Genomic DNA, 12,160 nt, shown 5'->3' on the forward strand with positions numbered 1-12,160 from the left:
AAAAATAATATTTCACGTCCACATTGGATCCTGTTTAATCTCTTCTGTTCCCATTATCCAGCGGAAGCAGAGTCCATCGCAACAGGGTACTGTGCACACACCAACCAAATGCAGTCAGAGAGCTGAAGATGAGGACTGAAGCTACAGAAGCATGCTTAGGTGCTCCTGCCTTAACTGGATTCTGAACAACACATGTTGAAGCCCTAACCCCCAGATTTCAACCACAGCTGTATTTGGAGGTCATTACAATGAGTTCAGCAAAACATATCCTAACCTAAGGTAGCTGGTAACTTTCTAAGAAAACAATATTAGGGACACCGAGAGATAGACAAAGCAAAGATCACATGAAGATGAAGGGAGAAGGTGCCATCTGAAGGCAAGGGAAAGGACCTCAGCAGTGCCAACTCAGGGGTCATGGACTGCTGGTCTCTAAAGCCAGGAGACAATTCATTTCTACTGCATAAGCCACTCAGTCTGCGGTATATTAAGAGCCTAGCAAATACATCGGGGAACCCTGAAATAAGGCAAGGCAAAAGAGCCATTGTCTAGGCTAGACATAGGGTTCTTAAAATCATTAACAGGAGAACCTAAGAATGGACTCAATAGAAGCTCAATAGAATAGGACTCAATAGAATAGGACTCAATAGAAGTTATTAGAGTTTTAAAGAAAACCCTGGAAGGAATCTAAATATTAGGCCACAACAAAGAAGTAATTTCAGACAGGATTCTAAATTTTAGACTAGAACAAGGAAGTAGGCTTCAGACATGAAAATGACCTTGGGCTAGGATAGGAAAGTAGGCTCAGATACTTTGGTCATCCTGATAACCCTTTAGAAACAGTTAACTGGGTTTAATGCCTTGCTTCTTTTTTGACTATTTGTGTTTATTGTATTGCTTGTTCCTCGACTATTTGCATCTATTGTATTGCTAGACCCTCAACCTAGAACTGACCTTAATACATGCATGTAATCAAAATGGTATAAAAGCATAAAGGAGGAGGGGGGATGGGATAGGGGGTTCTAGGGAGAGGAAATGGGGAAAGGGGATGACATCTGTACTGTAAATAAATAAAATATCTAAAGAAAGAAAGAGAGAAAGAAAGAAAGAAAGAGAGAGAGAGAAAAGAAAGAAAGAAAGAAAGAAAGAAAGAAAGAAAGAAAGAAAGAAAGAGAGAGAGAAAGCGAGAAAGCAAGCAAGCCAGCCCTGAGGGGAAAGCAGCTGTAAACTGCAGATGCAGCCCAGCGGAGAAGCCCTGTGGAGCATTCCATTTAAGCTAGCACAGAGGTCAAAAAGCAAGCAAATGGTGGGGAAGGGGAATTTAGAGAAAGAATAAAAAGCTCAAAATCCTGGGGACAGAGTCCAACATGCCGAAGAAAGCATGTTTGAGATGGATAAGGATGAAAAGGGGAAATCAGGCTTTCCTGGAAACTTTATACATGGCTAGATTTACTACTCTGGAGGAAGAAAAACTGGAAGAAAAAAGAAATGGTCAAATTGTTCCACCTATCTCTTTAGCATGCCTTAACCTGACCTCTCCTTCCTGGGGATGGTCCCTTGGCCAAAGGAAATGGCCAGGCTTTGACTGAAATGTTAAGTCTACACCAGACCAGAGCTTCTGTTTTTACTGTAGCATGGTGGTGACAAAACTTAAGTCCCAGCTGTTTCCTTTTACCAGAACAGCAATAAGGAGGAGAGGCTGTGCTCTCACAGGAGTCTGCAGAGAGCAAGGTGGCGAGAGGGATGGGAAGTTAGATAAGACGATGAGTCATTCCAGTCCACCTGCAGCCAGCAAGGCTGAGAGCAAGGCTGGCTAGGAAGAGCACCTCAGGGAGCTCAGGGAGCCCACCTGGGAAGGGCTTCTTACTCCCTCAGGCTCTCAGCACCTATCCAGCCGCAACAGCTGACCTCTGTTTACACACTCTCGTTCTGAGGATTTATTAGAGGCAGGGGCTTCCAACAGAATATAAGAGTAAAAATGGGGGAGATGGTAAGAGCAAGGAGACATTTCATCATTTGAGGGTAAGACAGAAATATAAACAGACACATCTTTGTGTGTCTTCCAAAACCTTGAAAAGTACAAAACAAGGATGTTTATTTATTTATATACACACACACACACACACACACACACATGTATATAATTACAAACACATAAGTATAAAAAGGGATTTTTATACTTTTATATACTTATATACTTAAGTATATACTTAAAATACTTTTAAGCAAATAATCTAAGAGTTAGGGTTGGGGTTGGGGTTGGGGTTGGGGTTGGGGTTGGGGTTGGGGTTGGGGTTGGGGTTAGAGAAAGCAAAAGTCTGGAGAAGGAAAGAACAAACTCAATCCATACTCAGAACAGAGAAAGGGAAGTGGGAGTCATGTTAAACTCATAAAGTAGAGTACAGGCGTAATTAAATTAAGTTGCAGGACTCTCCTGTATTATTCAAGTGGGCCTTAAATGCTATTCCAGGTGTCCTGGGGAAGCAAGAAAGACACCAGACAGTTTTGTGACACACACCAAAAAAACAAAAACAAACAAACAAAAAAAAAACAAACAAACAAACAAAAAACCCTCACAAAACCAAGCGGGAAAGATGCTAATGTCCTTGGCTTTGAAGTGAAGGAAAGGTCCAGAGCAGAGCAGAGCAGAGCAGAGCATCTGGAATGAAAAGAAACACTATCTTCTGGAGTCTCCAGAGAAACCACTGCCAGGCTAGCTAATCCTCCTGTAGAACTGTGGCCTGTAGAATTGTCAGAAAATAAACCTGTATTGTTTTAAACTAGGCCTGTTACAGCAGCCACAGAAACTGCTGCTGAAACAGAAATACACATACTCATGTACACACGTGAATGCCTACGTGTCCGTGCTTTGATTCTGTAAACAAAAGCCAGAGTTACCGTTGATTTTCTGTAAGCACATTTCTGCTGACTTCATGAGCCAATGAATTATTAATGAAATAATCACAAGACTAACATGGAGTGTGCCATCCTATACTGTACTTGTTGGTACAGTGCATCCAAATACAACATGAAGCTCTTCCACTTTAATAAAAACTTCCTAAAAATGCATGTGCCTCCATGTAAACAAGAGAAACAAAACTCTGGTGCTTGAGAAGACAGGGATAACCATTCCCTACAACAAACTCTTCCCTATTCCTCGAATAGGCTAAGTGCATCTTCCCAAAGTCCATAACAACATCGAGTTGGGACAGGAAGCCTCTCAAGAGAAGCTAAAAGCTTCTGGCAGAAAAGTAGAATAAGTGAGAGGCTAAGTCCTTCACTTCTAAGACTGAAGAGATAAACATAAAAAAAAAAAAAGGCTAATGCAGGAAAGGGGCTATGGGGTCAGAAGAGGGTGCAAAAGGCAATAGTATGGCTTTCCCCTAGCCCTTTTGCTGCCTTGCCTGCCTGTCTCTTTAGCACTGTGAGCAAAAGAAACAAAACTGAATCCATGCCCTTTTGAAAAGCCCCTGGAGGTCCACTCTCATTTTCCTACCAGCTGCTGTCTATTGACCACGTCCATTTCCTGAAAGCAGCTCCCCTGGGCCAAAGGCAAATGGACATTCTGCTGCTCCCCAAAAGAGGTGACATCAGAGCCTGTGCACCAATGAGGAGAGGAAGCAGAAGCTCCAGAACGCAACCCAGCATCACACTGCTTTTTATCAACAAGCATGGAAAGCTATAGAAATAATAAGAAAACAGGCCTGTCACAGACCCAAACACATCTTCCACTGACAACCTTAGCTTGAACCTGCTTCAATTGTCTTGCAAGAGTAAAGATTATATTCCTCCTGCAAGGACCTGAACCCACCTTAGATATGCTTCTAAACCTGTAAGACATTAGAAGCGTTTGCAAAAGGTGGCCCCCTGCCTGCTTTGTTTATTCATTTATTTATCATTCATTCATTTATTATCTATTTGTTTACTTGTTTATTGAGAGTGTGGTATAAGATGTTCAGAGTTAAAAAGATAACATGCCAAGCATTCATCTAAAACACAATTTTCTATAAAGCAAATTCAAGGTACCAGGATCAAATTTTCCTCACAGCATCTTCTGCTAAAATAGCATGTATCTAGCTAGTGAGCTGGGAAGCTTCGAAGAGAGGGTTTAAAAGAAAATTAACAACCCAATACTATTAGCCTACAATATCCCTCCTCCGCCTTTCCCACCATTTCACAATTAGTCATGACAGATGGGTGGGCCTGGCCCAGCAAATGAGCAGGCCCGGTGAGTGAGTCAAGTCTACTTCACCTGTCTGTTTTTGCCTGCCCAAACTTACTTTTTTTTTTTTTTTTTTTTGCCTTCCTCAAGCTCTGGGTCTATGTACTAATACATTAAAATTCACAAATAAAGCAAATGAAACAAAGATTTCATATTTTAGAAAATCAAAACAAATACTCTTAAAATGTTGGACTTGCTTGCTAGACTCCCGGTTGGCAACAAGAATTCTAGAGCCATCCATACCACACGCAGAGGCTGCTCTTGGGTCTATGCTGAGTCACATGAGCAAGGACTGCTGGAAAGCCAGGAACTATCCAACTCAGCACAGAACCTGTGAAAAGTCAAGGAGACTATAAAGAAGTGATGTTCATAAATGTTCCTCAGTGTATTCTTTTATAAACAGGAAATGGTCAGGTATTGAAAACAATATGCACAGAACGTAGTAAGAGACTCCATAAAACAGCATCTATATAGTTGAGGAAAAGCGGGACACCAAAAAGAAACTTAGGTCCAGAAAACAGAAATGTACTCAAAAATGAGATCAATTCTCAGATAAACATTAATTAGTCGAGGTCTAGATTAATTGTTTATCATAATTTTATTTTAGAAATATATAGATAGTAAAATACATTATGCGGTGCCCCTGTTAAATACTAAAAGTTTCATTAGTAGTTCACCAGTAAAGGAATGTCTTCTTTTTCTGCATTGGTAAGTTTTTATCATTTTAGTTTGCTATTACTGTGATAAACATCATGGCCAAAAGTAACTATTTCCTCCTACAGCTTATAATCCATCACGAAGAGAGCTGTGCAATGTCTCATGGCAGGAATCTAGTGGCAGGACGGGTGGATCACAGAGGAGCACTGCTTAGCAGCTTGCTACCACAGATTGCTTAGACTGCTGTTTTAAACAACTAAAGACCACATGCCCAGAGGTGGCATCATCCACAAAGGGCTGTATCAATCAGGCAAATCTTCACAGATAAGTCTCCAAGCCAATCTGTGTTTACACAAATGAGGCTCCCTCTTGCTCAGCTTGTGTCATGTTGACAAAACCCTAATCAGCACGGGCAGGATGAATTAACTGGTGTTCAATAAAAAATTGTGAGCATACTAGCTTCAGTTAAGTCCTAATGGCCTTTCAATACATTAAAAAAGACTGAAGACAATCAAGACAAAACAACTTAAAAGCTTGACTTCCAAAGGTCTTCACTATTTAAAGGGCGTTGGGACAGTAACCCTACCTACAACATCAAACAGTTCCCTCCAACTGTATGGCTTTAGCTGTACAAAGATGTAGAGGAATATATTACCCGCAAGTTGGAAGGAACTAAGGTGGGAGGAGTAAGGAGAGGAAAAGGAGGAGGAGGAGGAGGAAGAAGAGGAGGAGAAGGAGGAAGAGGAGAAGGAAAAAAAGGAGGGAAGGAGAAGGAGGAAGAGAGGAGGAGGAAGAGAGGAGAAGGAGGAAGAGAGGAGGAGAAGGAGGAAGAGAGGAGGAGGAAAAGAGGAGGAGGAAGAGGAGGAGGAGGAAGAAGAGGAGGAGGAAAAGGAGGGGGAGGAGAAGGAGGAAGAGAGGAGGAGGAAGAGAGGAGAAGGAGGAAGAGAGGAGGAGAAGGAGGAAGAGAGGAGGAGGAGGAAGAGAGGAGGAGGAGGAAAAGGAGGAGGAGGAGGAGGAAGAGGAGGAGGAAAAGGAGGGGGAAGAGAAGGAGGAAGAGAGGAGGAGGAGGGGGGGGCAGAGAGAGTTGTAGAAGCCATGGATGACCACGCATGTACCAGGAGCAGTCCTGGGTAACAACTTATATCTAGGTTAGTTAATTGGGAAACACCTCCAATGGTGTGGGTACCTTGTTAATTGAGTATTACCTCCCATAATCACTTTCTCCACCTTGCCATCCCTTCCCACCTATCTTTGAGATTTTGTTCTTAAATAAATCAAAAAACAAAAACCCTGCCCCTAGAAGCATTGCAGGTGTGGCTGCTGTGTGACATGTGTGTCAGTCAGTAAGTGGCAGAGAGGAGAGAGGCTATGTCTACTTTCAGTGTTCTGACCTGTGAACATCTGAATGGTTAGTAGCCTAATATTCCCTGAAAGTGAGACACCCACCAATGAGGTGCCAGGAAAGCCCAGATGGGCCCCCAGGACAGGGAGCAGGCTGGAGAGTAAAGAGGCCCACATGGTAGGAGTGAACCAGAGAGCTGGCTTTGGCCCTCACCAGCTACAGCACTCAGGAGAGTAGGCCCCGCACCTCACCTGGGCAGTACAGTAGAGCTAGCTCTAGATGTGGGGCATCGCAAGTGAGCTGGCCCCCAGGGTGTGAGCATAGGAACGTTGTCCCTGCCTCTTCTCTGCTGTGAAATGTCACAGGTGTGGGAGAGAAAACCTTCCCTCCTTCATCCATCATCATCTATGGCCCGCAACGAGAGCTGGCTCTGGGGTCATAAGAATGGAAAAACTGGCCATGCCACTCACAGGCTGCAACCTTCGGGAAAGCAGGCCCTGCACCTGCTTGAGTAGCAGGATAGAGTTGGCCCTGGTAGTAGGGGTTGCTGCTGAGCCAGCCCCAAGGGCCTGAAAGGGGAGAGCCCAAGGGCTGACCAGCTCAGATACCCATCAAGCCCAGATTAAGGGCTTTGAATTTGCCCACTCCAACATCTACGTCATCGATGAACTGCTGGAGTGTATGAAGGGACCAGTCCTACAGAACAGAAACTAGAGGACCTCTATAATACAGGTCAACAACAGGATATCCAAGAGGAGTCCCAGTGGGATTCCAGGATTGATAGAGTAGCCGAAGCCAGAAGCCTCATACCAGACCAAGGGATCATTGCAATGAACATTTGCAAGCAAAGAAGTAAGGACAAAAGGTATACTGTGGGACACACTGTGACACACCACACTTCCACAAGGAGATTTTTTTTCTATGTTGGGGAAGGGAGGCTGTTAGCATTCTGTCTAAATTCCACCCCCACAGTTACCTGGCAACAGCCAGGTAGGCCTGGCCCACTATAAAGGGGCTGCTTGCCCCCTCCTCTGTCTCTTGCTCTCTGTCTTGATCTCCTGCTTTTTTGCTCCCTCTCTCTGTCCCCTTGCCTCTTCTCCCTTCCCTTCCCCTCTCTCCATGTGCTCATGGCTGGCCTCTACTTCTATACTCCCTCTCTCTGCCTCTACTACCCTCTTAACTCCCCTCCCCATGCCCTGAATAAACTCTATTCTATACTATACCATCTAGTGGTTGGTCCCTCAGGGGAAATGAGATGCCTCAGCATGGGCCCACTGAGACATTCCCTTCCCCCATACCTCACCACAACCCCATAGGACATATTCTATATCTCTTTATCTTTGTATAAACACATCAGGGGCAACTGTAAGAATGGAGGTAACATAGGAGGGGGAGTTGACTATTTTGTCCTATTGTCAACATCCCTGCCTTTTAATTCTTTTTCTAATGTCTACTTCTATTAGTTCGATTGCTTTTGGTTTCACATAAAAGTGAGAATATGCAGTATTTCTTTTTCTATGCACACCTGGCTGGTTTCACTTCCTCACAACACTGCAAGCATATACAACTATGATTTGACAACAATTGCCAATAAAGTGTAACTTTTTAAGCAGATGATTCTTTCAAGACTCTTCTTTAAAGTTTCAGATTCCATTTGTCCAGTCACCACTTCAGGAATGTCATGCTGTTCCCTGAGGCTTTAAGAAGGCATCAACTTCACCCTCAGAAACAAGGGAGCCAAGAATTGAGCTTGTGACTCACACTTGAGAAAACAAAACAAGAGCAAGGCATCCTGGGGCAGTGCTTCTATGCACTCTTCATGCTATGTGGGGAGCCTGTGGGCAAATGCACCAAGATGAACTACCTGGATCAACAACACCCAACTATCAGGAGAGGAGCTGGGAGCTGGAGAACGTATACTTCTTAGGCATGCTGAAGTCTGCTATACCTACTCTTTCTGGGACTACACGTGTTATAAACCAAAGGTTCTAAAAGTCCCAAGAGACAGCAGTGTGGCTGAGGACAAAGAGCAAAGTCCATCCCTGGGAAGCCACATCTACCTCCACAGTACAAGCTACAACCACAACGTACCTAGGAAGATGTCTGGATAAGTTAGCATTTCCTACTTATTCTGAGTACCTTAAAGTTGCTCATCGTTTGTATCAATGGCTTTACATTTGTGTTGTTAGCAATAACAACAGTCAGAGATAAAACTGCTTTGGAACCATCCAATTCGAGGAATGTAACAATACAAGAGAAACATCCCTGGCTATCTAAGACAAGTTATCCTCACAGTGAGTTTTCAACAGACAGTACATGAACTAAAGAACAAAATGTAAATGCAAACTATCAGTGCTATTAAACACGTAACAACAGAATAAATGACTCATCACTTTTACAAAGTATACAGCCAAATTCACCAATTTATAGAGACCGCTGAACACCTGAGAAGCCCCTATACTACCAAACGTTGGAGCATCAAATCTTCAGCCTTCTGGCCCCGAGTCATCTGACAGACCTTAGTGATGCAGGATTATTAAGGGCTTATTACTCTGTCTAGGCAGATATAATCAGTCGACTATTCTGCAGGTCATGGTATTTTTAATCACAGCAATAATAACGCTGAGACAGATGTGGTTCAAATAACATAATATATTTACCAACTCTTCTTACTCTTAATACTTGTTTGTACCTGCTAGAAATAAGGGCCTGACTTATATCAGAAAAAAATAAAATCAGAGCTCCAAATAATTAGATTATAAATAAACTTTGGGAATCTACACAAAGTTCCTACAAATTGTATTGATAACCATTATAATAAAATTTAGCTAAATGAAATTGATAGCTTCTATTAACTTGGGGACAAAGATTCTTGATATGAATCTGATTACAAACCCTTAATGCACTTTAAGATAAGAACAAAATTAGCTTATGACAAGAGCAAATTAATTAGAGCTGTAAGGGTGTGGCATTCTTGAGGCATAATTCTACTACATGGAGAGCAATGACCCAGCCAACATAGTCACAATTCAGAAGGTAGATTTTTTTCAGAATGACCAAAGTAGACAATACTTTTTTAAAAATCTAAAATACTACTTACTGCCTTATACTTTTCTCAAAAGATCCCCCTTGAGGTCTTAGATGGGAGCAATTTTTGAAATTTTTGTTATTTCATAACTAAACCTGTGTATGCACAGACTCTGGCTGAGGCCATGGCTCTGGAGGGGAGGGAAGGGGAAAAAAAGAAACTGGAAACTTAGAGCGTAAGGGGCTAAGATTCAGGGAAGAGTACAAAGAAAACCTTAACTTTATCAGTAATGTATTGAATTTTCAGTATGTTCATGGGTTAGTTATTTAAGTGAACTTTAACCTCTAAGAACAAAACCTCAAGAACAGAGTATGGGGAAAGGGTACCAACTAAGCACTGGATCTTTACACATACAATCAGCCTTATACAGTCCTTCAATCAAATATAGCTAAAATTTCCACTAGTAACTGACAAATATTTGTTCCCTAACTCAGAAGCAAGCAATGTAGGGCATGTATGCATCCACCCATCCACAACCCATCTATCCATCCACCCATCCATGCATCCTTCCTACCATATCACAAAAATGGTTTCGTCTGGGAAAAAACTGCAAGTTAAACCATTTGTTTTATACTAATGTCAGTGTAGACTGAAAAATAAAATCATGATAGGTAATTTTGAGTCTAAGAGTTCCCAACTTAAGTGCATTGGGCCTTCACCTTCCAGTGGGAATCAAGAAATCTATTTCTGGGAAATTCCATAATGATTCTGATAAAGGTGTCTCAAGGATCACACTGTGAGAAAACACTGCTCTAATACAACGGAATTAACCTTCCCACACATCCCAAGTTAAATGAACTGGATCATCGTCGTAAATGACATCAGGTTATATTGGACAGATGACAAAGAAGATGAATAACACAGGTCCTCAAGGAGCTTGCAGACAATGGAGGAGTCAAGTAGGGGACAGCTGTATTGGTCAGCTGCCACAACTCTGGCTGCAGCAGTTAATAATTAACCTTCAAACACTAGTGGCTTTCGGTGAATGCTTATTTATTGCTCCGTTACTGAAGTCACTGTGAGACAATTGTGGCTTTGCCCCAGGTGCAAGATGGCTACAAATCAGCTCACTACCTTCATTCTGGAGCCTAGGCTTAAGAGCGGCAGACTCTGTGTGGAATGTCACAAAGAGCTGGAGCCCAAGAACACAGTTTATTTCCACCACTTCTGCTCTTATTCTTGGATAAGAGAGCTGAACTAAAATAAAATAATTCTGAAGGCCAAACCACTCCACTTCTCTCTGGGCACAGTAACAGATGACCTGACAGAGAAGCCATTATGAAAATTCTTACATACCAAGTGGGATGGACAGGCATAACACAAAATTTTATCATGGCACTCAAACAGCATATAATTTAAACTTATGAATACTTTATATCTAGAATTTTCCACTTAATGTTTCCAAACTGTGGCCAGCCATAGGTTACTAACACCACTGAGAATGAAACTTCTAAGGGCAGGCTCTGTATACTCCTCATTTAACTTCAGAATCCTAACACATGCACATGCATCTAGAAGTCATTCTAGATGCTGTCTCCTCTCTCACTTGCACTTCTAACCAATGTTCTAGAGTGTCAATTGCATCACTCCAATACCTCCCAAACATAGTCTTTACCCCAGGTACAATGGAGTACCCAGCAACAGTCACCGCGGTCACGATGCTCCCTCCCATCTCCACTGCTCTGAATCATGACCCATCATTGCAGACCTAAGCCTCTGGGGTCATGGTGAGCTGATCTTTTTCCAAATTTTTCCCCTTCCTTGAGAATTTCTAACGTCTGACTTTTCCACATTGAAAATTTCCAACTGTTTCTATGTCCAAGATAAAGTCCTCAAACCATCGTCATTGAGTATATCCACTTCTGACACTTCATCTCAGACACATTTCACCTTACTTCTCTCCTTGCTTCTCAGATGCCCAAAACCCCGCCTTTCTTCTTGCCTCTCATACCATTTATAATCTGGAGAGTCCTTCCTCACAGTCTTAGTCACAGAGAAAACTAACTCTGCATGCACTCCATCTTAAATGTTCCACTACATCATAGTTTAACCACTTTCAAGCTAGGTGACCTGGCGTAAGTTACTTACCTTCTCTGTCCTTACTTTTCAACTGTAAGCAATAATAATCTGACTTACGAGCTTTTATGAATAAGAAAAGCTACCAGAACAGAGCCTAGACCACTGAAGGTACCTAACTACTTGCTGCTGCTATTATGATTGCTATGTTTATGTTTTGAAATTACTTAGTTTATATATAGCTATAGATATTTATCTCAATAACTTAGTTTATATATTTATTTCCTTGAAATGCAGTAACTGTTTATTATAATAACATTACTTTTAATGTGGACATATTTTTACTTATTATTACGTAGACATATTACTTTCTTAAATAACTTTGCTATGGTCAACTTATTAACTTTTTGCTCTTATTACTAATGTTGCAGTGCTCTGCCTTTCATATATTTCTTTACACTGTTCTGATTGTTAGTTTAAGAAAATATCCAGGAAGTGGGATGGTAAAATCAAAGAAAACATACATGTAAGCCTCAAGTCTTCATGTTTCCAAACTGTCCTGCAGCATGTGGCCAGCAGTGACCATGAGCTATCTTCATGCCTGTTTTAATCTCAAGCTCACAGCTCCTAGCGCATTTTAGGCATCCAATAGACTAAGTGGAAGGAACAGGGGAAGGAGAGGGAGAAGGAAGTTAGAAAGAAGGGGATTTCTGGGAAAGCAGTACTGTCCCAGGAAAGGCTGGCCACTGGAAAAGTACAGTGCAACTTCAGAAACGGAAAGGTGGGCCAGCTCAGAATGAGCATGAGGAGAGGCTGAGGAAAATGGAGTACAGCAGAC

General features: G+C 42.1%; 1 protein-coding gene and 1 non-coding gene across 10 annotated transcripts in view; one reads left to right on the forward strand and one right to left on the reverse strand.

The window, feature by feature from the left end:
• The window catches only part of Psd3 (pleckstrin and Sec7 domain containing 3), a 515,401-nt gene that overhangs the window by 303,195 nt on the left and 200,046 nt on the right, over positions 1–12,160 (reverse strand). The window lies entirely within an intron of this gene.
• Positions 6,166–6,301, forward strand: LOC117722142 (small nucleolar RNA SNORA17). The gene has a single exon (XR_004608526.1). It is a non-coding gene; the product is annotated as a small nucleolar RNA SNORA17 (small nucleolar RNA).

This window comes from Arvicanthis niloticus, chromosome 16 (genome assembly GCF_011762505.2).
Source record: "Arvicanthis niloticus isolate mArvNil1 chromosome 16, mArvNil1.pat.X, whole genome shotgun sequence".
NCBI lineage: Eukaryota > Metazoa > Chordata > Mammalia > Rodentia > Muridae > Arvicanthis > Arvicanthis niloticus.